General features: G+C 36.4%; 1 protein-coding gene across 4 annotated transcripts in view; it reads right to left on the bottom strand.

Moving 5' to 3' along the window:
- PDE4D (phosphodiesterase 4D) overlaps positions 1 to 23,079 on the bottom strand; it is a 693,804-nt gene that overhangs the window by 642,459 nt on the left and 28,266 nt on the right. The window contains exon 2 of one of the 4 annotated variants that reach the window (XM_039320056.1): positions 20,532 to 20,631. The exons of 2 other annotated variants lie outside the window; for them this stretch is intronic. The gene's annotated coding sequence lies outside the window, so the exon portion shown is untranslated. Of the gene's footprint in view, positions 1 to 8,743; positions 8,939 to 20,531; positions 20,632 to 23,079 lie in introns of those variants that run through there. One more of the 4 variants, XM_039320072.1, reaches the window with a different exon arrangement.

Genomic DNA, 23,079 nt, shown 5'->3' with positions numbered 1-23,079 from the left:
GGTACAACATAACTAGAGCACAGAGACCTGAATGATAGAGGAGACCCAGAAAAAGCAGACTTTAGGCTGCTACTGTTGCCTAGGGCGATTGCCTAATGGTAGGGTTATCTAGGATAATTTGTACAAATACACAATATTTGTATTTGTTTTACACTGTTAGCAATTTTCTGGGTCTCTGTTTTGATGTTTAAAAATTATTTTGATGGATGTTACCATGCATGCCTTACTGAAAAGTTCAATAATGCATAGTTATTGCCAAAAGATGCAGTGATGATTTTATATCAGATGTTTCTTTTAATCAAGTTAAACAGTTTTCAAGGGGGATTGAACAAACTCAGAATAACAGAGTTAGAAGGAACCTTGGAGGTCCTCTAGTCGAACTCCCTGCTCAAGCAGGCAAGCCAAATTCATGGGAGATAGGAATGGTACATAGATTGGGTATAAAGCAGATAATCCCTTGGCCACCTCCATTAATTGAAATCCATACTCCAACTAGAAGAATTTCATTGTACTCATATGCTTTTTGAAAGACATGATGGAGCAAACTAATTTCATCCATCTAGTTAGTGTTATTTGTAAATGGCAACTTTCATTATCTTAGAACTGGAGTTAGGGCACAGTCCTCCACAGGTCTTTCTACAGATTAATTTGTATATTACATAGAAAGCAATTAATAAAAGATCCAAAATTACCGGCATTTGTGCTTAGGAATTTTTAAAATTTTGTTGGACAGCAAAAAAAGGATATAGAAGGGAAAATATCTTAATTTTCATCATTAGGCACAGATAATAGCAAAAAGAAAGAGAAAATTCTCTTTGTGAAGAACTAATGTCTACAATAAAGAATTTTTTTCTCTGTTTTAAAAAGAAAACTATCCTCTCCATTGTCCTCTTCTACTGCTGAATTCAGACATAACTGGATCCCAAACATCACCTAATCAGCTTTCTAATCTAGCATTAATAAAATGCTTCAGAAGATGTGAAGCATACTTTTGTTCATTTCCTATTCATTTGGGAAACTAAAAGTAACCTGACGTAATAAGCAAAAGAGAGGATTTTATGGAATATAAAGAAATCACACAGGATTCAAAAGCTCTAATACAGAAGCAAGAAAGATAATTCTGAAAGCAGTCTGCTGTCAGTAGGGCAAAATGAATTATCGCTTTCCTATTTCTCTGTTCTGGGGTTTTTATTTATTTATTTATTAAATTTGTTTGTGCCATCTTGCTACAAGGCAGTTCTGGGCAGCTTAAAAGTTTAAAAGCAATAGAACTGTGCAAATATATGTATCTCTAGTACTAATAAAAATATAAATTATGATTAAAATTATAGTAAAAAGATGGGGAGGGAGAGAACAGGGTATGCAGGGGGTAAGGTGAGATCTGCTATTTGTCCATTAACTATCTCCAGCATGATACTCCTGAATTGGGACTCCAAGCCAATTGGCAGAGCCAGGTCTTCAGGACCTCACTGAAGATCATACAATAATAACACAAAACAAAATAACTATCAGAATTCTTAAAATATTCTGTAAGCAACTCCAGTCTAAACAATTCCTCTAAAAATGATTGTTGTAAACATCTATTTTACTGTGGCCCTTAACATTTATTTTAAGAAGATAGCATCACTTTCTTTCTATATACTTTAAATGAATATTCAGATGAATGTATACAAACAACATAATCTAATTGGTGGCATGAAAAGATGGACTGAAGAAAAACAAACTGCAACTCCTTTCTGGCAACCTATAGTGTACATATTTCTTTATCGTCAATGCAGATATCATCAAACAGACTTGTTACAATTTAGATGTTAGACTACAATAATGATAGCTTCTTGATTAGCCTGTTCAGTGGTGGGATTCAAATATGTGAAAAACTGGTTCTCTATGTCTATGCTGCTTCCAGAAGTCCATTCTGGGCCTGGACAACAAAAAATTAGCTCCGAACTGGTGCGAACTGGCTGAATCCCACCACTGTGTTCACTGCATATTTTACATATAAAATTGCTACTTCCAGCTTGATTGCTTTGTTGATGCCATGTCGTATCTGCAGTATCTTAGCCCTGACACTACTTCAGCTTTCAGGCACCACATGAATCATGCAACTACCACCCTTCCCCAAAATATATTGGGCTTAAAAAAAAGTCATAATATCTAATTGTCCCATTACTATCCTGCTGCTAACTGCTAATGATTTCTCTGCTTGGTTTCTTATGGTTTGACCTTGCAGATAGATTGTGACCTGTAAGTTGTTCCAAACAGAGGATAAAGAATACAGAAATATTATCTTGGAAGTCTTTGAAATAGAGAGGTAAGAGCGCATGAGATGCAAGATAAATTATAATACACAATTTGAAAAGGTGCATTGATGAATATCACTACGTCTGCATGCAAATCTCTGTCAACCTCCTCAAATGTCTAAAAGCAGCCTTCTTTGTCTGGTAGATTTGGGTTAAATTAAGACTATCATTGCTTGATAATCTCCAGATATGCAGAGGACCTCAAACTTTGTCTCAAAAAATTGAACAGCACTTCAAAAAATAAATGGTACAAAGAAAAGCTCTAATGAATCTCCAGGACAGGACTATACAACCTGACCTTTAAAAGCTAATGTGACATCCCCAGACTCTTCAAACATTCCCACAACTTCTGAATTTTTATTTTTAATGGAACAAAAGGGGAGATTATTATACAGGTACCAAATATATAGACAGTCAATTGATTTTATTTAAATGTTTTGTAATTTGATTACACTTACTTCTTTTCTAATTCCACCTACTTTTTAGATTACATCTCTCAGCATGTTTTTGCAAAAGTTGGAAAAGCCTTTATTCCCCAACAAATCTAAGCAAATTTATCTATTCAGCCTGAATTGTGTGACACTTGTTCACAAGTTTAATAAGGACTGGAGTATCCTACTGATATTTCTATCGATCAGCAATGCCTTTTTAACAGACCCAAACCCAGTCAGCCAAAGATCAGTTGTCACTTTTTTTCATAGATGCTAGCTAATTTTATTCTAATTCGGAGCTTTCAACATTTTTGTTTATAGTGGAAGGTTACACAATAGCTCAACCATGTGGCCATCAATAAAACAGCAAGCACTGCACACATTGATGGAAACTGGCAGCCCTTTTCTTTTGAACAACAGAAAGGAATCATTGAATTATCCCTTCCGTTGAATCGGAAAGGATAATTAGGAGTCACTAAATGCAGCTCATCTGCTCAGTACAGGTATCTAACTAAAGCATCCAAGTTAGATAGCTATGTAGGCTCCACTTGAAAATAATCAGTGAAGGGAAACCCATTGTTGTTATAATTTTCACAAATATTTGTCAATCAATAGGGAATACCTTCCTTCCATAACAGTTTGGGTTTTTTTATTACAATGTTGTGCTTTAATTCATGGATACAGCATCTATTATTTGGCAGAATGGGTGCAGAAAGCAGCTTCAACAGATCTCAAGTGTTAAAAGGGACATGCATAGGAAATGAAAAACAGATGTAATCACTAAGGAAGTGTTCCAGCAAGAAGCTAACATCTGCAAAAGAAAAGTTTGAAAGAACAAATTTTTTAAAAAAGTTAGATTTTTCAAGGAAAGCTAAAAGTAACTAAAATATTTTCTTGGCTATGTCAGTGACATAGAAAAAAGAAAGGATAATTCATCTGCTAGACGATTACATGATATTAATAGGTGATGGGAAAAGAACAACTTATACTTGCCTTTAACATTGTCCCCAAAGGGATGGCTGTGTTCAAATGGATCTAAGCAAAATCAGCAAAAAAGGAAAAAGTAGCAATCCAGAGATGAGCCTGTCTACTATGAATGAACTTAAATCTCCAGGACCAGACCAATTATATTTAAGTGTCTTGAAGGAGTTTTCAGATGTCATATTGAAGCCTTTGGGTCCTCTCTGAGGATAAGCAGAATCCCAACAGATTTAAGAATAAACGTTGTTTATACCATTTCTTCAAAAAGAGAAAAAAAGAGGGCCCACTTAAATGCAGATTAGTTGGACTGATATTAAAACAAGACAAAACTCCGGAACAATTATTAAGCAATTGGGTTGTGTGCATGTCAAAGAATGCATTGCTTGGTAGAAGTCAGCATGCATTTTTCAAAGCAAATCATTCCAAAAAACCCATTCTGGATAGATTGCTCAATTTAAGTTGACCATGGCAAACTGATGGACCCAGTGTATCCTTTTAAAGCATTTGATAAGTCTTCTATAAGATTGTACTAAAGAAAACGTGGGCCAATTTATGCAAACCTTTGATGGATACAGAGCTGATGAAAAATCATAATGAAAAAGTGTATGTCAGTAACTCGCAGTTAAGATGGAAGTGTTGAGCAGAACACTGTAGAGTTCTATTCCGGGCCTCAGAAATGTTAAGCTGTGTGGAAAAACTAGCTGGAGAATTTTGGAAGTTGAAGTCTACAAAGCTTAAAGTTGCTAAGGTTAAGAAACATTGCCTCAGACAGCATTATCAAGATTCAACAATTATTTTGTCAAGCTGAAGCAATGAACAGAAACCAGCAGGATGAACAAGGGCAAATATAAAGAATAGGAAAATTCTAAGGCATATAGGATAGAGGAGACTATACTGAGAAGCAGCACATGTGAAAAATATTTGTGTGTCTTGGTGGATCACAATCTGAACATGAGCCAACAACATTACGCACCTGCAAAAGAAGAAAACATAGTGCTAGACCACACAAACAGACATACAGCACAAAAGTCAAGATAAATCATTATCATTTTCTATTCTGCACTAGTCAGACTACATTTGGAATATCATATCCAAATCTGGGCACTTCGTTTTGGTAATTATTTTTCTTAATGTTTAAAAACACAAAGATAAAAAACTAATGCAAACTAAGAACACAAAAAACAAAATGTAAAAAGTGCAGGGTGGAAAAAAAAGGGGACAGGGGAAGGGAAGAAAAATATGTAAAAGGGATGAAGAAATTACTTCCCCTGTCATCAAGCCAACTCAGAAAGTTCAGACTGCCCAAGGAGCTGCTAATACAGTTCTACAGAAGAATTATTGAGTGTGTCATTTGTCCTCTATAACTGTCTGGTTTGGCACATCAACCAAACAAGACAGATATAAACTTCAACAGATAGTTAAGACTGCAGAAAAAACAATTGCAACCAGCCTGCCTTCCATTGAAACCCTGTACACTGCAGAAGCCCAAAAGAGGATCTTAAGACTATAACTTTGTTGTTTGTATCTTATGATTTATGTTGATTGCTTTTATTTAGTAACTTATTAGGATTTATTTTGATTGCTTTTATTTAGTATTCTATAGCTATTGTTGAATGTTGTATCTTATGATTTATGATGATTGTATCTTATGATTATGATCATGATTTATCACTTGTTGCTTGCATGTATACTGAGAGCTTATGCATCAGAGACAAATTCCTTGTGTGTCCAATAAAGAATTCTATTCTATTCTATTCTATTCTATTCTATTCTATTCTATTCTATTCTATTCTATTCTATTCTATTCTATTCGCTAGTATTTATGATGTATGCTGCCCAGAGTCACCTGTTCAGATGAGTGGCTATAGAAATCAAATAAATACAAACAAGTTCAGTAAGTTATTATCTTTTCTAACATTTCAATCTAAAATCTCTCCATCCCACTTCAAACCTGTCCATTCCCACCTAAAATGTCTTCATTCCTCAGCACTTCATTTTAGGAAGGGCCTTGAAAAAATGGAGGATACTCAGAAGAATGCAACAAGCCTGGGCCTGGAATAAGAGACCTGTTAGGAATTCCTGGAGACTGGATTTATTCACCTGGGAAGAGAAGACTATGGGAACATAGACTAACTGCATACAAGTTCTCAAGGAAAGCAATATTGACAAATGGAACAGAACTGTTGAAAACAAGACAAGAGAAATGACAAAGAAATAGATATTTGCTATTCTCTGAAAGAATGAAACACACTGTCTTAATAAATAGTGAAATGTCTTTCACCGATGGCATGCATCAGAGGCCGGATAGCTATCCATCAAGGATGCCATAGTGGTGGATTGCTCCCTGGGACAGAAGGTTGGATATGATAATCTCCATGGTCCTTTCCAATCCTCACATTGTATGATGCTATTAAAGAAATGCTTTCAAGGGCCTAAGAATACAGAAGATATTATTTGCATAGCATTTTGTGATCCATTAAAGCTTCTCTGCTAACAAATGTGTTAATCCTAAATGTGCTCCAAGGTGTTATGCTGTTTTTCTTGCAAAATATTTACATGAATCTGGAAAATGAAAAAGCAAAGAAACAAAGACTAATGAAAATAATTTCTCATGAAACAATAGACATGGTTGATCTGGATGTTTCAAACCTGTCACACTTATCGTTTGAGGACTGTACCATTAAGTTATGGTTTTGTTTTTCCATTACCGACAAACGCAACTTTACATACATACTTTTTTCATGATTTGTAACACAAGGATTCTTCTGAGTCTGTTCTTATATTCAGCCGCAAGTCATCCCATGAACATGCCCTCTGATTATTATTGCACAGTAGAAGGGATGACTCACCCAATATATTTTTTTGTCTGCAGACTTCAATCACACCAATAAAACAGAACATTATTAAGTATACAAGGAACAGTTATCTAAGTAAACAGAAAAACGAATAGTGTCGCCATTTTTATGCAAAGCCAGAATGGCCCCACCATTAGCTAGCATGAAGCAACTATCTGAGGCAGAGCTGGCCCACACTAAAAATTGAATATTTCTTATCCAGCATCCTAAATTATTTGCTCCCCTAAGGAGAAGGAAAGGTACTTTCCTGGTGGTATAAAATTTCAGCTGGCTTATGTATGGGTGTGTTGGGGGATATCTCTGCTTTCGGGGACCGGTCTTAGCTGAGTATCATAGTCCTAGTAATCTCCCATGAAAAGTCCTACTTCTACACTCTAAACTTTGAACATTTTAAGAAGTCTCACCATAACCTACACAATTGTTATCCGATAGTCTGCTTTTTTCCTCTGAACTATATTACAACATTCTTACTGCCCGAAATAGTAAAATCATTCTACAGAACATGCTTCTTCCACCACATTTGAAGGCACAAAGTAAAATAGGCCTTGTGGTAATAACTCACTGTAATTTTTACAATGCCTGCAATATTTTGCCATTTCAGGCAGGCTTCTTAGTTACCTAATGGCTGGACCAACCTTTTGTCAATCTTGACATGGAAAATATATTGCTCAAGAAAAGAACATTCACTTCCTTAACTCAGATTCACAGTCTTTCCTTCCTATGAATGTGAGTGAGATCAGAACAGGAACTAAAGAGATGATCAGTTTACTAATCTGCTGTAACCATTTGATTATTATGGTTTTAGGTTGGTTTTGGGGAACAATATTTTATTTGGCTGAGGTTTTTTTTTCCAGACAAGCCCATGCTGCCAGAAGAAGATAGAGTTTTAGGGAGGTAAGATAACACTTTGACAGAGCATATTTTGCACAAAGACGATCTTAGTTTGAGCATCAGCACATCCAAGTACACAAAGGTCTTAGTGTTGACAGGTCAGTAAACTGATGGCCTGGCTCATAAATCATATAAAATCCTATGATCTATGATAGCTGTGACAAAATCAGAATGGCCAAATCACAGCAATACCCTCAAAAAATGAAGGTAAATGGTTCAGCATATCACTTTTAAAAGAAATGGATTATAATTCATTAAAGTTTGTTCCATGATAAACTCATTAGTATTTGATAATTTTTGCTACAACAGATTAGCAAAACGTATCAGCTTATCCTTTAGATGCTATGTATCAGACATCTGAAATTACAAGGAAAGAATCCTACAAATGACTGGAATAGCATATGCACTTGGAATATAGTTGCTGTTTTTTTAAAAATTGAAAAAAATCTTTGAACTGATTCATAGCAAATGCAGTGCCATTGCTATTCCCCTCATACTCTGTGGATACCAGTCTTCATAGCTATCAGACTAAACCACAAAAGAGTTTATTAGTTTTGGTTTTAAAGGGTTGAATGAACCCAGCTGTTATGGTTTGTAAATAGAGCTTTATGCTTTAATACATTATGTAAATTTCTCCAATTGTGCTCAAAATAGATCTGACTGTTCAATTACTTAGTGCACTAAGTGAACCCAGCCAATAAGCCAAGCAAAAGACTCATCGTTCAGAACTTGAGAAAGTATATTTGTTTCTTCTTCATTTTGGTGGAAGATTAAGTAAGCTTCATCTTTGTTTCATCAAAGTTTTGTTTGTTGTGACATAAACTGAGTTTAGAGGAGAATTAAGCACATACTGTCCACTCTGCCTATTTGAATTTGTATCTATAGCTTTCTCTTACAGACATCACCAAAGAAACATTTTCATGTTGTCTACTAAATTTCAGAAATAGATCTAAAACGGAGGAAAAAGCAGGCTATTGGATAACAATTTTACCATACAAGTCCAACTATGTTGTCATCAGATCATCCCATGATGTTTATGCTTTGGATATTTCTAGTCTTTATAAAGGGTTATTATGTTCCTCTCTGAAAAGTACTCTCATTCTAAATCAGCTGATATTAACCTGTTAAAAAGTTGACAAAAAATAAAGCCCGGGGTCCCTATTCTGAAAGTGATATTCTCCAGATGCACTGCACTACAACTCCTATACTTCCCAGCCAGCATCTGAAGAATATCAGGTTGGGAACAGCTGGCTTAAGACAACAACATAAAATACAGAATACATACCTCACACAGTCTCACTGGCACGGATAGCCTGGGAGCTCTTCAGTTCAAAATATGTCTGCTTTCACTAAGTTCCTGACATTTAACAGTGTCAACATAAGACTGATACAACTTCTGCGCTGTACGTAAATGGGCAAGGATCCCAAGCCCAAGTGCAGTAAATTTACATTTTATCTTTGGATTATAGTCATGCAAATAGTATCCAGTTAGACAGGATACAAAAGAAAGACAGAACTTGTTTGTGATTCAGGGTGGGAGAACTAATACAGTACTGCATAGTGGGGGGGGGGAACTAGCTTCATTTTAAAACAGCAAAATATTTGACAGCACTAACTGCAATCAACCGAACTGAGAAATAAGATAAAGTTTATACTAGGTACCAGAACAGAGCAAAATCAACACACAGGATTTTCTGTTATACTTTTTATTGATGCACAAAAACAGATCTTTATATAGTTGTCACCAGATGTTTTCCAACAGCAAGGGGACAAACATTTATTTTGCAGAGAAGGAGCTTGGATTAAAAAGGACTTTTAGAACTGTGGTAGATTATGGATGAAAATTTGGGAATCAACGCCAAATATACCTGGAAAGGCATGGGTGGATGAGAAATTGCCTCAAAAATTATTCTTGTTCTCTGACGTTTAGCAATGTAAGGAGGAATAGGTATTTAAAAAGAGCCAGTTTGGTTTAGTGGTTAAGACACTAGGCTTGAAAACTGGAGACTGTGAGTTCAAATCCTGTGTTAGCCATTAATGCCAGCTGGGCGACCTTGGGCCAGTCACATTCTCTCTCAGCACAACTCACCTCACAGGGTTGTTGTTGTGGGGAAAATAGGAGGAGAAAGGAATAAAGGGTGTGTTGCTGCCTTGAGTTATTTGTAAAAAAAATAATGGTGAGATACAAATAAATATAAAAACAAACAAATAACAGACAGGCATACTCTGCCTACATCTGGCCACTAAAGATAAAGTTGATTTCGGGACAAAAAGAGTTTGTTCTGCAATAACCTAAAGAAATAAATTATTAAGAGATAGTTTCCTGAAAGAAGGAATGAATCATTAAGTTTCACTTTCTAACCCATTTTTTATAATATTTTAACTTGATCCACTCTTCTTTATGAAATATATATATATATATATTCAGCTGGCATGGAGTTCTTAGCAAAAACGAACAAACTTCATCTGGACCATCCAATCTAATTGGCATAACTGTTCCCAGAAAAAGAAAATTTTAAAAAAGTAGAATCCTAATCCAACATTATAAACTTGACTGAATACAAAGAACCCAGCTAAATTCCTAAGCAGTACAGCAATGAAAATTGATTGTCAAACAGAAAAGGCAGGAGATCAGATACCTTTATTTTTTCATGGGAAGAACAGCATTTTCCCATTTTTCCCATTAGATTTTATTCCATATAGCAGGGGTAGTCAACCTTGGCTCTTTTATGACTCTTCAATTCTGGGAATTGAAGTCCATGAGTCATAAAAGAGCCAAGGTTGACTACCCCTGCCATATAGGTTGTATTTAAGAGCCGTGGTAGCGCAGTGGTTAGAGTGCAATAGTTCAGGCTATTTCTGCTGACTCCAACTGCCAGCAGTTTGGGAGTTCAAATCTCACAGGTTCAAGGTTGACTCAGCCTTCCATCCTTCGGTAAAATGAGGACCCAGATTGTTGGGGGCAATATACTGAATCTGTAAAACACTTAGAGAGGGCTTAAAGCACTGTGACGGGGTATATAAGTCTAAGTGCTATTGCTATTGCTATTTTCAGCACATTCTACTATTGGGGAATTGATCTTTGAATCATTGCTGTTTTATACAATGGCTGCATCTATATCAGTGTCACCCACATCATAATTTCTGCAACACTTTTCAAGACTTCAATGAGATCCTGCAAAGAACATATGACCATGCATGAGTCCTCAAGGGTTTAGAGATGCTTTATATATTTTTTAAAAATCCTTATGGGAGGGAACTTGGGCTCTGTTTCAAGATGTTGGTGACCTTTTTATTGCCCGGAGGAGAGTATTTCCATCTTTCTTCAGGTTTATCTGCATTATCTTACCCATTTGAGGACTACCTCAAATGAATGAATGGACTATAATTTGAGGACTACCCATACAGCAATGAAGCTGTATGGGTAGTCCTCAAATTATAACATGTTATAGCAAGTTTATTCAGCTGCCAGCAAAAATTGTAGAAACTCAATTGCATGACAAAACTCCCTGCAAAATTTAATGCCTTTGACAGACCATCTCTGATTTTAATTTCAGTGCAAATATACTACAATTTTGATTTGGAATTACATTTCAAAAGGGAATGAGAGTTGCTTTACATTGTCAGGCATATCCTTTTTTTTAAAAAAAAATCAGGAGTTAAAAAGGCTAGGCCAAGGGGAAGTCTTCCCATGTCTTCTCTTAGATTTGAATTAAAATCTGAGATGGTAAGAAGACTGCTGACTACTAGAGAGATAAGTATCAAGGACATTAACCTGTATCTGATGGCTAATCTCTTCATTTCACTAAATAAGTACAGGAATATAATAACCTATTTACCTAAATTCTATTCCCTTTTGAAATAATTTCCAAGGAAATATTTTTTCATCAAACTGAAGGAAGATGGGCGGAAAATGATACAGAATTTCTTTGCCTGGCAAAAATTCAAATCTGATATAAAGTAATAGCTTCTGACTATTGTATCTGACTGTCACTTTTTTAGTTTAAAAAAAAGGTAAATCAAATGCACTGATGTTGGATATAAGATACCTAGCCTGGAAACAATACGTTAAAAAAAATCCCAATTAACCACAACATGAATATGTGACATAAAGCTAGAAAAAAAAGGTTGATACCATTTTAGAATGAATTAATGGAAACTTATACTGTTGCAAAGCAACAAGAAAATTATATTCTTTAGCTACAGCTTTTCTCAAGTAGTATCTAGTCTTGGAAACCCTATTTAAAACGATACGAACAAATCAGCTTGGAATAGTGAAAATAATCAATGATAAGGAAAATTATTCTTGCTGAGAAAAAAACTGAAGTAAATGGACAAGTTTAGGTTGGAGAAGAGCAAAGCTATGTCTCCACTTGTTTCTAAACATGGCAAAAATATGTTCGTCTTTGTCTATTGTGTCCCCACCTTCATTTCACCCATAGCCATAAGTGAGATAAGTTGAAAGCATCCTTATTCATACTAAAATAAGTTTAAGGTACAATACTAGTGTTGAGATAGTATGTTCTAACATTGTCCAAGGATAAAACCTGTTTGCCTTCATCACTCACAAAGGGAAGATCAATGACAGGCATTGATTGCTGCAGGATGGATAGCTATGATACAATTGGCTATACAGTATGGGGAAGAAGCAAGCATGCACTTTCATCTACTGTTTCATCTGGGATTTGAAATGGGTAAGCAAGAATCCAAAGATGCAAACTGGATACGCTAAAAGTAAATTGTTAGAGGCTTACAGATTATTGTCTAATGCGCAAACATTAGCTTTCAGACTGTTACACATGAGGAAACTATCAACAGGCTACATATCACATAAGCTGAAGCTTTGCATTTGTTTTTTAGACAAATGAGTGCTGGATCACAGATACCTATCAAAACAAAAAGGCATGACTCAAAACAGAATAAAGCGGAGGTTGTTTCCCTTTGCAAGGGCCTTTTGTTGGGATGTAAAACAATTAAACAATAGTCCCGGAATAAACTTAGAGTTTGAAAAATGAAATGTAAGCTGGTTTCTAGAAAAGTAACTATCTTCTTTTTCATGGGGGAGGGGAGAGATATCTGACTTCTTCAGTACATGCAAGCTGCAAGCCAGGACAGATTTCCTACTTTTCTAGCACCTAGTCATATGCAGTAGCCGGTCTCGAGTCTTGATTGAGCTGCTTAGAACTACTGTATAAAGAAAAAATGTGCAGGCAAAGGCTCCATGGCCTCTCCCTGTGTTCTCAAATCTGCTGCCTAAGGTAGGAAGACCATGAACCATGTTCCTATTACCAGCCAGTCAAGAGATAACAACTTATCTAGATCTCACTTGGAACAGGGCCCATGAGGACAAGCTGAAGGAACTTGAACTATTCTGTCTGGAGAAAGTAAGTCAGCGTGGAGACATGATGGCTGCGTTCAAGTACGTAAAACAAGGCCCAATGGAAAATGGCCAGGAAGTTATTTTCTATTGCCACAGAAACTAAGACTAAAAATAATAAGTTGTAGTAACACAAATTTGTTTTGAGTAGAAGAATAGCAAGATTTGTACAATAATGAAATTAATGTACTTATAAGATTGTAGATTCTGCATCTCTGGAGATGTTTAAGATGTTGCTAAACACGTCTCAAACAAGTAATTTTCCTGCACATTGCAAAGGGTTGGACATGATAATCTCTGTGGCCTTTCCAACTCTGTAGTTCTATGATTTGATGAAAGGGCCAGAGAAGCTGGCTACAGTACTTCCATCTTTTGAAGCTGCTAGCCATAATAAAAAAATAAAAACTGCAATGCATGGGCAGAATAAAGCATGAAAGAGAGAATTACATAGAATATAATATAATTTGAAGACATTAAAGTAACTTTCCAATTAGTAAATATCTACGTTTGAGGTTCCCTTTGAGCTTGAGGACTTGTACCTCCCTAACAACTGCCTCCCAAATGGGCTTTGTCCAGAAGAGTCACGAGAATGTTATCATACGTTTTCTTCCTTTTAAGATTATCAGCACTGTAAATAATTATAAAGTATCAAGTAATACCCTAATTATCATACTCTTGTAACTACCCACAAAATTATGGAACATTCTCATTCCCCATTATAGTATATTTCATTGTGTCAGCAACGCTTCACTATTTTTTATATTGGAAAGGTTGATAATTTCAACTCTCCACTACAAAAGCTACGGATACGAATGTGATGGAGCAATATTTAAAATTCAGTGAGAGGCATTCCACCTCCCCAGGACACCTTATCTCAGACGTCAGGCCAATAATCTTTGAAAACAAGGATCATCAGCAAGAGCATTTTCATCATGAAACAGTGAAGCAACATCAGACAGCCAACCTAGAACTGTCAGAAGATTCAGCACCATTTTTCAGGGATGAAATGAAGGTAAAGGTTTCTTATCAGACTACACATACTAACTAGATAGGAAATACAAGCCTGCCTGAGCTGCATTTATGTTTTATTTCTAAAGTAATGTTATGTCTCATATTTTCTTTCAAATTTTCCTTCTTATCCTCTCTCCCAACTTTCCACGTGAGCCATGGGATCTGATAGGCCCACAGGATGTGATAAAACATCTTTATCCATGTAAGTTTAAGTAATGATAAAATCTGTTAATCCTTCAACTTCTGTTCATTTTACAGATAATTTGAATAGCCCCCTTACATGTAATTTACATGCTGAATTTGTATAATTAAGTGAATAAAGAGGATCTTACGCCTTTTATTTGTATTCTTTTTTCTTTTCTGGGGTGGCACGGTGACTCAGTGGTTAAGATGCTGAGCTTGTCAGCTGGAAAGCCAGCAGCCCAGGTTCCAAACCCAAGCACCACATGACAGAATAAGCTCCCATCCTCACCCTAGCTCCTACCAACCTAGCAGTTCAAAAGCATGCAAGTAGATAAATAGGTACTTCAGTGGGAAGGTAACAGCGCTCTGTTACATCATGCTGGCCACATGACTGTGGAAATGTCTTCGGACAGCGCTGAATGCCTTGAAACAAAGATGAGCACTAGCAGAGTAAAATCTGCAGGGTTTCCTTTACCTTTTACCTATTTTTTTTCTAAACATTAAATTAATGTTTAGAAAATTTTTCATTTTTGCATTGCCACTTTTGCAGCAGCATGTCTAAGCCACAAGCAACATTATACTGGAGTTTCTTCTCTATCACTATAATTCTATAAGCAATCATGAATCAAGGAGCAAGGCCAAAGTAATTTAATAGGATTCAAAATGGGAACTTCAATAGTATAGGAGCCGGTGTTTTATGGTCTCTTAGGTTTAGATGCAGAAATATTATTATTATGAGAAAAAAAACAGTTGCAACCTCAGGAAATGATAAGTCATTAGTTAAACTTGTAGTTACTTCCAATTCTGGCTTGTCACATAAAATCAGGAAAGAGGGCTTCTGTCAAATTAATGAAAATAATCCATTAAAAGAGAAGCAGTTGAATCACAAACTGGGAAACAATATGTTTTCAATCCTATCTACATTTTAAATAAAATCATAGTTAACTTTAAAAAATGATATATGAAACCATCCAGCATTGCCCATCATTGTTAGAGATCACTGGAGCTGAAGTTCAGCACATCTGCCTTCACGTAACATTTTATAACTATAAATTGATACAAATGCCCTTATCTTACTAGCCACAGAACAACGGATACAAATTATTCTGCATTTAGGAGAAACAAAACATTATTAACCATGGAAAATCTGTATATAAGCCAATGAAACAACTGAGGAAACAGTCTTCCTATTCAGATTTTTAAAAAATCAAATTTGTTTTTGAATTTAGAGATTTTTATTCTACCCTTTGTTCTATTATTTCTACAGTTGTGACAAAACTTTGGTATGTTTGCCAGGAAGCAGAACACTCTGGGGATAGTATTGATTACCTGGTGGGAGGGAAGCCAGTTTTGCTAGCAAGCCAAATCCTATCTCCCCTCTCCATGCATCTCAGTTTTTGACCTGCTGAACTGAAATCAGCCAGATTTTTTTTTTAAGACAGCTGCAGTATTTATATATTGGATTGGGACATCACTGATTATGAAATATCTCCAACATCTCCATTAGTAAATTAAAGGAAAGCGTTCCAGGCTGCCTTATTTAAATGCTGCTGAAGGATGAAATTGTCTCAATCCAGCTCCATTCCATTCTCTCTTTAATATCTTACTGTTCTCCACCCATCAGTATGAACTAAGAAATTGATGGTGCTGGTGGGGAGTATTCCCAGTATGGAGACCAGTTTCCCAGAAGAAAAAACAAACTACACTGATTTTTAATGGTGTTACGGTTTTGTTTTATTTATATATTTTATATACTTTTATATACTTTAGAACAGGCATGTCAAACTGCCGGCCCATGGGCCAAATGCGTCATGCCAAAACTACGCCCACCCCATTTCCAGCAATGGGGGAAAAGTCGCAATACGTCGCGTGATGTCACGTGTTTGACATGCCTGCTTTAGAACCTTCTCTGTGAAGGTGGAGAACAACACAATTGGGAAGGAAACACTAGTCTAGCTAGACCAGAAGAGAAAATTTGGAATCTGCCAGTTAGTACTGTATAAATCTGTAGGAGTGTCAAGTGGGGGAGGAGAACATTGTCAAAGTAGTCAAAAATGGCTGTCATGACTACGAACAAATTTGTGATTTTATATAAAACTGGTGTGTGACTTTGATCACATCATCACAACTGCATTCTTGACAAGCTCAAAATTAAAACTATGACTGAACTCGTGGTCAATAATAGGTGTAAATTACATCTATAGTATTTAGATTTTTTTTTTAATACGAATACTAAAAAGCCGTACAACAACTTGAGAGGTTATGGGTTTACCACTCCAAAAGTTTTTAAAAGGCTGATCACCGCCTCTCATGGATGATTTTAATTGGCTTCCTACACATTGCAAATGATTTTGCAATCAATTCTACAATTCTATGATCATTCAGTGTAATTCATAATTCAAATGTTATGTAACCAATCAGAACTAATATTTTACAATGAGAACAGGGAATCTAGCCCGGTGGTCCTCAAACCTGGCCACTTTAAGACTTGTGGACTTCAACTCCCAGAATTCCCCAGCCAGCCATGCTGGCTGGGGAATTCTGGGAGTTGAAGTCCACAAGTCTTAAAGTGGCCAAGTTTGAGGACCCCTGCTCAAGCCCATGTACCTAATTCATCTTGCCCAGATGGAAACCATTCAGTAGATGAGGCTGGTCCATATGACCCAGCAGGTCTTAGGATGACTGCTGTGCCCAATAAATGTTACAGATTTCATCAGGAAGCCTATAACAAATCTCCAGAAAAAGAGTTAGTAACTCTTAAGTTATTTGTAGGTTAACATCTTTTCCCAACCCCATGTCAAATGGATGATCTGCAACATAAGATCATATGCAGAATCACAGGGTAATCTATGCACTCTATCTCCACTTCTCATCAAGGGATATGAGCACACTGCCTTTGTGCTACATATATGGTAGTATTTTGCTTTTCTTAGTGAAGCCCTTTAGGTCATAATAAGAGAATTAAGCTTGAGGTTAAAAGGGGCAGCTTAATTGTATTGTCCTTAACTGGTATTAGCTGTTGTCATACATCCTTTGACAGAAATAATATACAGTATAATACAATATCCAAAGAAAGAAAAGAGCACCCTGTCTTGATCAGGCTTCAAAACCACAGTCTGTTGCCTGCAACTTTGTTTACATCTTGTATGGGCTTGTATGGGCTTGAAGGCTGATAAAGAAAAATGTCACAGTTATAAATTCAAGGAGGCATTCAACTAAATATCTGGCAAGAGTTATCTAGTATTATTTTGGTCATGCAAAACAACTGTAGGCTGAGGGGAAGGAAGTAATTTTTCTGCCACAGCCTAATGCAGTGTTTCTTAACTTTGGCAAGTTTAAGACATGTGGATCTCATGCTGTCTGAGAAATTCTGGGGGGTTGAAATCCACATACCCTAAAAGTTGCTAAAGTTGTGAACCCTGGCCTAATAGACCACTTTTTCAAGGGGTTTCTGGAAGGAATTTCGTCTAAATGCCCAAACACTGCTAACACCAGAATCTCAGCAAAGGTATAGATCTAAGATGTCTTCCTCTCTTCTGATGTACAAAAAAATAAAATAAAAGGCAAATAGAAGCTCTTTTTCTAGATGGTATGAATTTGCTGGGTATAGATATGAAGAAGAGGAGCTGGGGTGCAAATGGCTGGTAATGGGGACTGGGGCTCAACCATGATGCTAGGTAAGATGCAGTGGAATATGCACAGAATAAGTCATGTTGCACAATTCAGGATTGGAAGCTGGGGGAAAATGAAATCTTATCTGAAATTACAAACTTCAAAAATGGAAAAACTGGGTAAGTGGCAAGCAAATATAAACCACTGAAATGCATGGCAGAAGATGGAGATTTTGGAAAGCATACGCAGCTGTCTGCTTAGAACAAGCGATAACCCTGGGGTCTAGGGCCAAAATCAACACACCATTCAGAAACAAGCCTACATGGCAGAATCAGACTGCTGAAATAAATTTGCAATAAATAAACAAAAATCTTTGTTAAAATTTGTGGGAAGGTAAGAAATCATTGTGCTCCAAGTAAAGGTTAAATGGAGATCATGTCTTCTGAAGTCTTGAGAAAACTAAACCGGAGAAAGGATATTATACTTCTATGGTATCAAGGTAGCAAGCCAGCATCTTTGAAAAACTATACTGAAATGTTAGACATAGCTACATATTTAGCACTAATTAAGACATATTTTAGGTACAGTAAAAGACTGAGTTGAATGGCTGCATTCCTCATATAAAACTATTTTCAATGCAGAAATCCCACATGATGTAATTCAGTGTTAGTATGGTAAAGCTCTCCAGATGTTGCTGAACTACAACTCCCATTATCACCCAATATCAGTCATTCTGGGAAACATAGTTTAGCAATATCTTTAAGTCCACAGGTTCTCCATTTGTGGGCTGTTTGCTTTTACTTCCTTCCTCCCCTTCCCCAACTATACAATTTCCATCCCAGCTAGATCTTTTTTGTTTTAGATATTGCCAAAAATTACAAAACTGTGATTTTCAGAGAGATTTTCCTGAGGCTTGAAATATACTAGTTAAGTTGACCCGTTATACTAGATATGATTTACTTAATCATGACTTGCTGAATAAACTACATCCATCCTGGTTCATTGCCATGCTGTGGCTAGATACTTTTGAAACAGGGAATATTTGGATTTTGGAGAGCATGTGCAATTATCACAACTTAGTATCTTCAAGTCAGTCTCAGTCTAAAACATGTTTTCAATAATCTGAATTTTGTTCTTGAAAAAAGAGAAAATAATCACATAGCTTCAAATTAATATTTATGATATTAATGTGAAAGGAGGATGAATCAGAATGTAAGACAGACACCTCCCTTCGCTCCTGGAAAATTAGAAAGAAAAAAACTTACCAGCCTCCCTACTACAGTATGTCCTCAATAAATTATTTAGAGAAAAATAGAGTGACTCTCAGGAAAATCCAATAACAGAGGCAACTGAATCATTGAAAATCTAATCTGCTAATAAAGCTTTAATTGGTTGATAATACTAGTGAAAGGGGAGAAAGGATCCATGTTAACTTTATTAGCCCAAAGTCTTCCAGCTCTATTGGAATTCAGCTCCTATAATCTCCAGCCAACAATATGGTTGACAGTTTCTTTTAAGATGGAGGAAGAAAGAGCAAAGGAAGAACTATTCCCATTTTTAAAAAATACCTATTTTAGAATCCAAAAGACATAAAAGCTTTTCACAGAAGGGTGGAACAAGCTTTTCTTATTTGGGTGCTACAATCAAGTCTTGTGTGGCTTGGTGAAAAAAAATATTCAAACATGGGCATGGCTTTATTGGGAAATGGGTATGAAAAGAGCAAAAAATAGGCAAATGATAGAAATAACCAGTCATATGGCTAGAAGAGGTCCAAGAAAATATTGTGAATGCCTTGGCACAAGGCTCCCCAACCCCTGGTCCATGGACTGGTACCAGGCCGCAGCATGTCAGAAACCAGTCCGTGAAAACAAGCAAAGCCCCATCCATGGGATGCAGGCAGTACATGAAACCACGCCTCCTCTGGTCCGCAGAAAAACCGGTCCCTGGTGCTCAAAAGGTTGGGGGCCTCTCCCTTAGCAGACAGATTGATTAATTTAAATGAAAAAGTTGCAGTTTAAAAGTAAAGCAGATCAACTCCTAGTCATTCTTAAAATTAATATTTATCAATTCGGTGTCCATTAATGTATATACTAGGGACACCTCAAAATCTATATTATAAAAGGTGATCATATCTAGCTTCCAACAGCTTTTTCCAGCAGATATTTTAAAAGCAATACTCAGGACTAAATTTCCTGTTCACCATAATGAAAATACAGTAGATTTTACTCAAAAAAGGGCTTTAAATATAAAGAATTCTGATAAGTCTTTAACTTCTTTAACTTAATATATAGAAATTAATATCCAAAATAGACCAAAACTGTCTATTTCAGACATTAATATTCCATTAATAATGTATAAGAACCCAGTGACCTTACTGTGTTCCGATTCTTCAAAATAAATAGTCTCTGCTTTGTATTCAAACATCCATTGTCCTTACCAATTAATCTTGTGTTATCTTTCACCTTCACATACCTCCTGGCATTTCCTGCCCCAACACTTATCCTCAAATGCCAAATCAAATCTGATAATAATGAATTGTATTCTTCATGTGACTTAACATAGTTTCCTAAACACATCCAGCAATTTTATTCTGACATTGGTGTTAAGTTTCAGGCTGCCCTGGATAGGAGACAAATAATTTTCTACCTGATCTCTTCAACGATGCCTTTGCTCTCGTTTGGGAGAACAAAGATATCTTTGTAAGAATGCTAGGTTTCTGGGCAAGTCCTGAGCAGGACCTTAGTGTGGTTGAAGTCTTCGAAAACCATCATGCCTATCATTCTTATCTGATCTTCTAGATGTGGAAAATACCACCCAAATACCACTGTAATATGAAGCCAGCACTGAGAAAAGCAGACTTGTAAGGCTGTTGTAGATCATATATACATACTTATGTTTTCCACAGGTCAGTGCATTTGCAGTGTTTCATGTAAAATGTGAGGTGCCCACCTTCATCAGAACTACTTGTTTGTTTGCTGGTTGAATCTTGCCTGTTGTTGGGCAAAAAACAGTAAATTTGTCACACAGTCAGAAAACAATAGTGCAAATTAAAGGCTTTGAAGGCTATTATTCTTCAGTTTCATTGATGAGCCACTAATGACTCCAACAGCTATAGTGAATTCAACTTCACCAACACACTGCTTCCTAGACACCCGAGGGAATGGGACATTCAACTGAGTTGTGACTAGTGATCTCAGAATTTCTGCCTTTGTTTTTCAGTTGAAATTTCTTTGTGAAATTGTATACAACTTAGTCCGTCAACAATTGGGACCAAAATTTCAATTACTAAGCAAGGTGGGTGTTAAGTGGTTCCCATCTTCAAAAAAAGAAAAAAAAATGGACCCAGGAAACTACAGACCAATCAGTCTAACATCAATACCTGGGAAGATCCTGGAAAAGATAATCAAAAAAGAGATCTGCAAACTAATCTTATTTCATTCTTTGATAAAGTGACTAAACTAGTACACCAGCAAAATGCTGTGGACGTAATATACTTAGATTTCAGTAAGCCATTTGATAAAGTAAACCACAACCTACTCCTTGGTAAGCTAGAAAATGGAATTGAAGGGGAACTCATCAAATTTGCAAATGACACTAAACTGGCAGGAGTAGCCAACACTCCAGAAGACAAACTCAGGATACAAAAAGATCTTGACAAATTTGAACAATGGGCCCTATCCAACAAAATGAAGTTCAATGTGGAGAAAAGCAAAGTTTTACATTTAGGCAGGAAAAATCAAAGATATAAGCACAGATTAGGTGAGTCCTGGCTCAAAAACAGTAACTGTGAGAAGGACCTTGGAGTCCTAGTGGACAATCACTTGACTATGAGCCAGCAATGCGTTGCAGCAGCCAAAAAATCTAATATAATCCTGGGTTCTATAAACAGAGGCATAGAATCAAGATCATGTGAAGTATTAGTACCGTTTTATAAAACCCTAGAGACCACACCTGGAATACTGCAGCCAATTCTGATCACCATATCACAAAAAAGATGTTGAGAGTTTAGAAAAAATTCAGATAAGAGCAACTAAGATGATCAAAGGCCTGATCCCAGGATGCTGCAACTGTCATACACTGGTTGCCAAGCACCCAAAATTTGATCATGTGACCATATGGATGCTACCACATTCATAAGTATGAAACCAGTCATAAATCACATTTTCAGTACTGTTGTAATTTTGAACTAAACAAATGGTTGTAATTCAAGGACTAGGTGTAAAACAGAAATTGCCAAAATGATGTTTGTGTGCTTGCTTTGGGACATTTTCCCTTTGCACACTTACTTTATGCAAATGCTTTGTTCAATCTTTACTGTTGGTGTGTTTATTACCAGTTTCAGTGAGCCTCTCTTTTCTGGGACAATAGATGGAGTCTTACTGTCATGGATAAATCCTTAGCTTTGTAAAATTACAGGGGCCTCCAGATGATTGGGGGTTGGACTAGATGACCTCCAATGTCCCTTCCAACTTTATCATTATCATTATTATTAGGATTCTCTGCCGTCGCAGCAAATATTTCAGCGAGCAGTTCTGTCAATCTCCGAGCAGAGAAAAGATTACTGTACAGTGATGGATATCAGTTTCTCCCAAATAACTTTTTCTTGTTTGGGAAGTCAGCGGGGGCCCTGGTTTTCCATGGCGTTAGATGGGTGCTGAAATGGGAACAGCAGTTATTAGACTGATGAAGAAGAAATACTTGGGGAGAAGGCTGTTACAGAGCATTTACATTTCTGCCACTGCTTCACCTGCAGACAGCAACGACCACCAGAGCTGTTCCAAGCAACATGGGATTTAATACACCAAGTATTTCAGGTTATGAAAGCTGCATGCAAAATTCTAGAAGATTTTCTTCTGAAAATATTAACTCATTTCCTTCAAACAAGTATGACTGAGCAGGATGGTGTTCCCTATTTCGTGTGCTATATTCTATAGATATTTATTTGATGCCAACCAAATATTTATTTGATGTCAACCGAGTCAGCCACTCTATGGAACATTTTTCATTTAAAGATAAAGCCTGTATCAATTCTTATTTCTCTTCAGACATGTGCTGAACACAATTCGTTCATGTTAACATATGGCATCTAATTGAACCAAAGATGAATAGATGACTAAAATAGAGCTGGAAGGGACCTTGGAAGTTTTCTAGTCCAGCCCCCTGCTCAAGCAGGAGAACCTAAATCATCTCAGACAAGTGACTGTCCAATCTCTTCTTAAAAACCTCCAGCCAAACCCAAGTCCTGCAGCCGTTCTTCATATGTTTTAGTCTCCAGGCCTTTAATCATCTTAGTTGCTCTTTTCCGAACTTTTTCCAAATTCTCAACATTTTTTTTTTAAATGGGAACCAAAATTGGTTGCAGTATTCCAGATGTGGTCTCACTAGGATTTTATAAAGCAGTACTAATACTTCGTTTGATCTTGATTCTATGCCTGTTT

This window comes from Crotalus tigris, unplaced genomic scaffold, assembly GCF_016545835.1.
Source record: "Crotalus tigris isolate CLP2741 ecotype Arizona unplaced genomic scaffold, ASM1654583v1 scf7180000017604.1628558, whole genome shotgun sequence".
Taxonomy (NCBI): Eukaryota; Metazoa; Chordata; class Lepidosauria; order Squamata; family Viperidae; genus Crotalus; species Crotalus tigris.
Note: the sequence above shows the minus strand (reverse complement) of the source record. Positions and strands in the feature narration are given on the sequence as shown.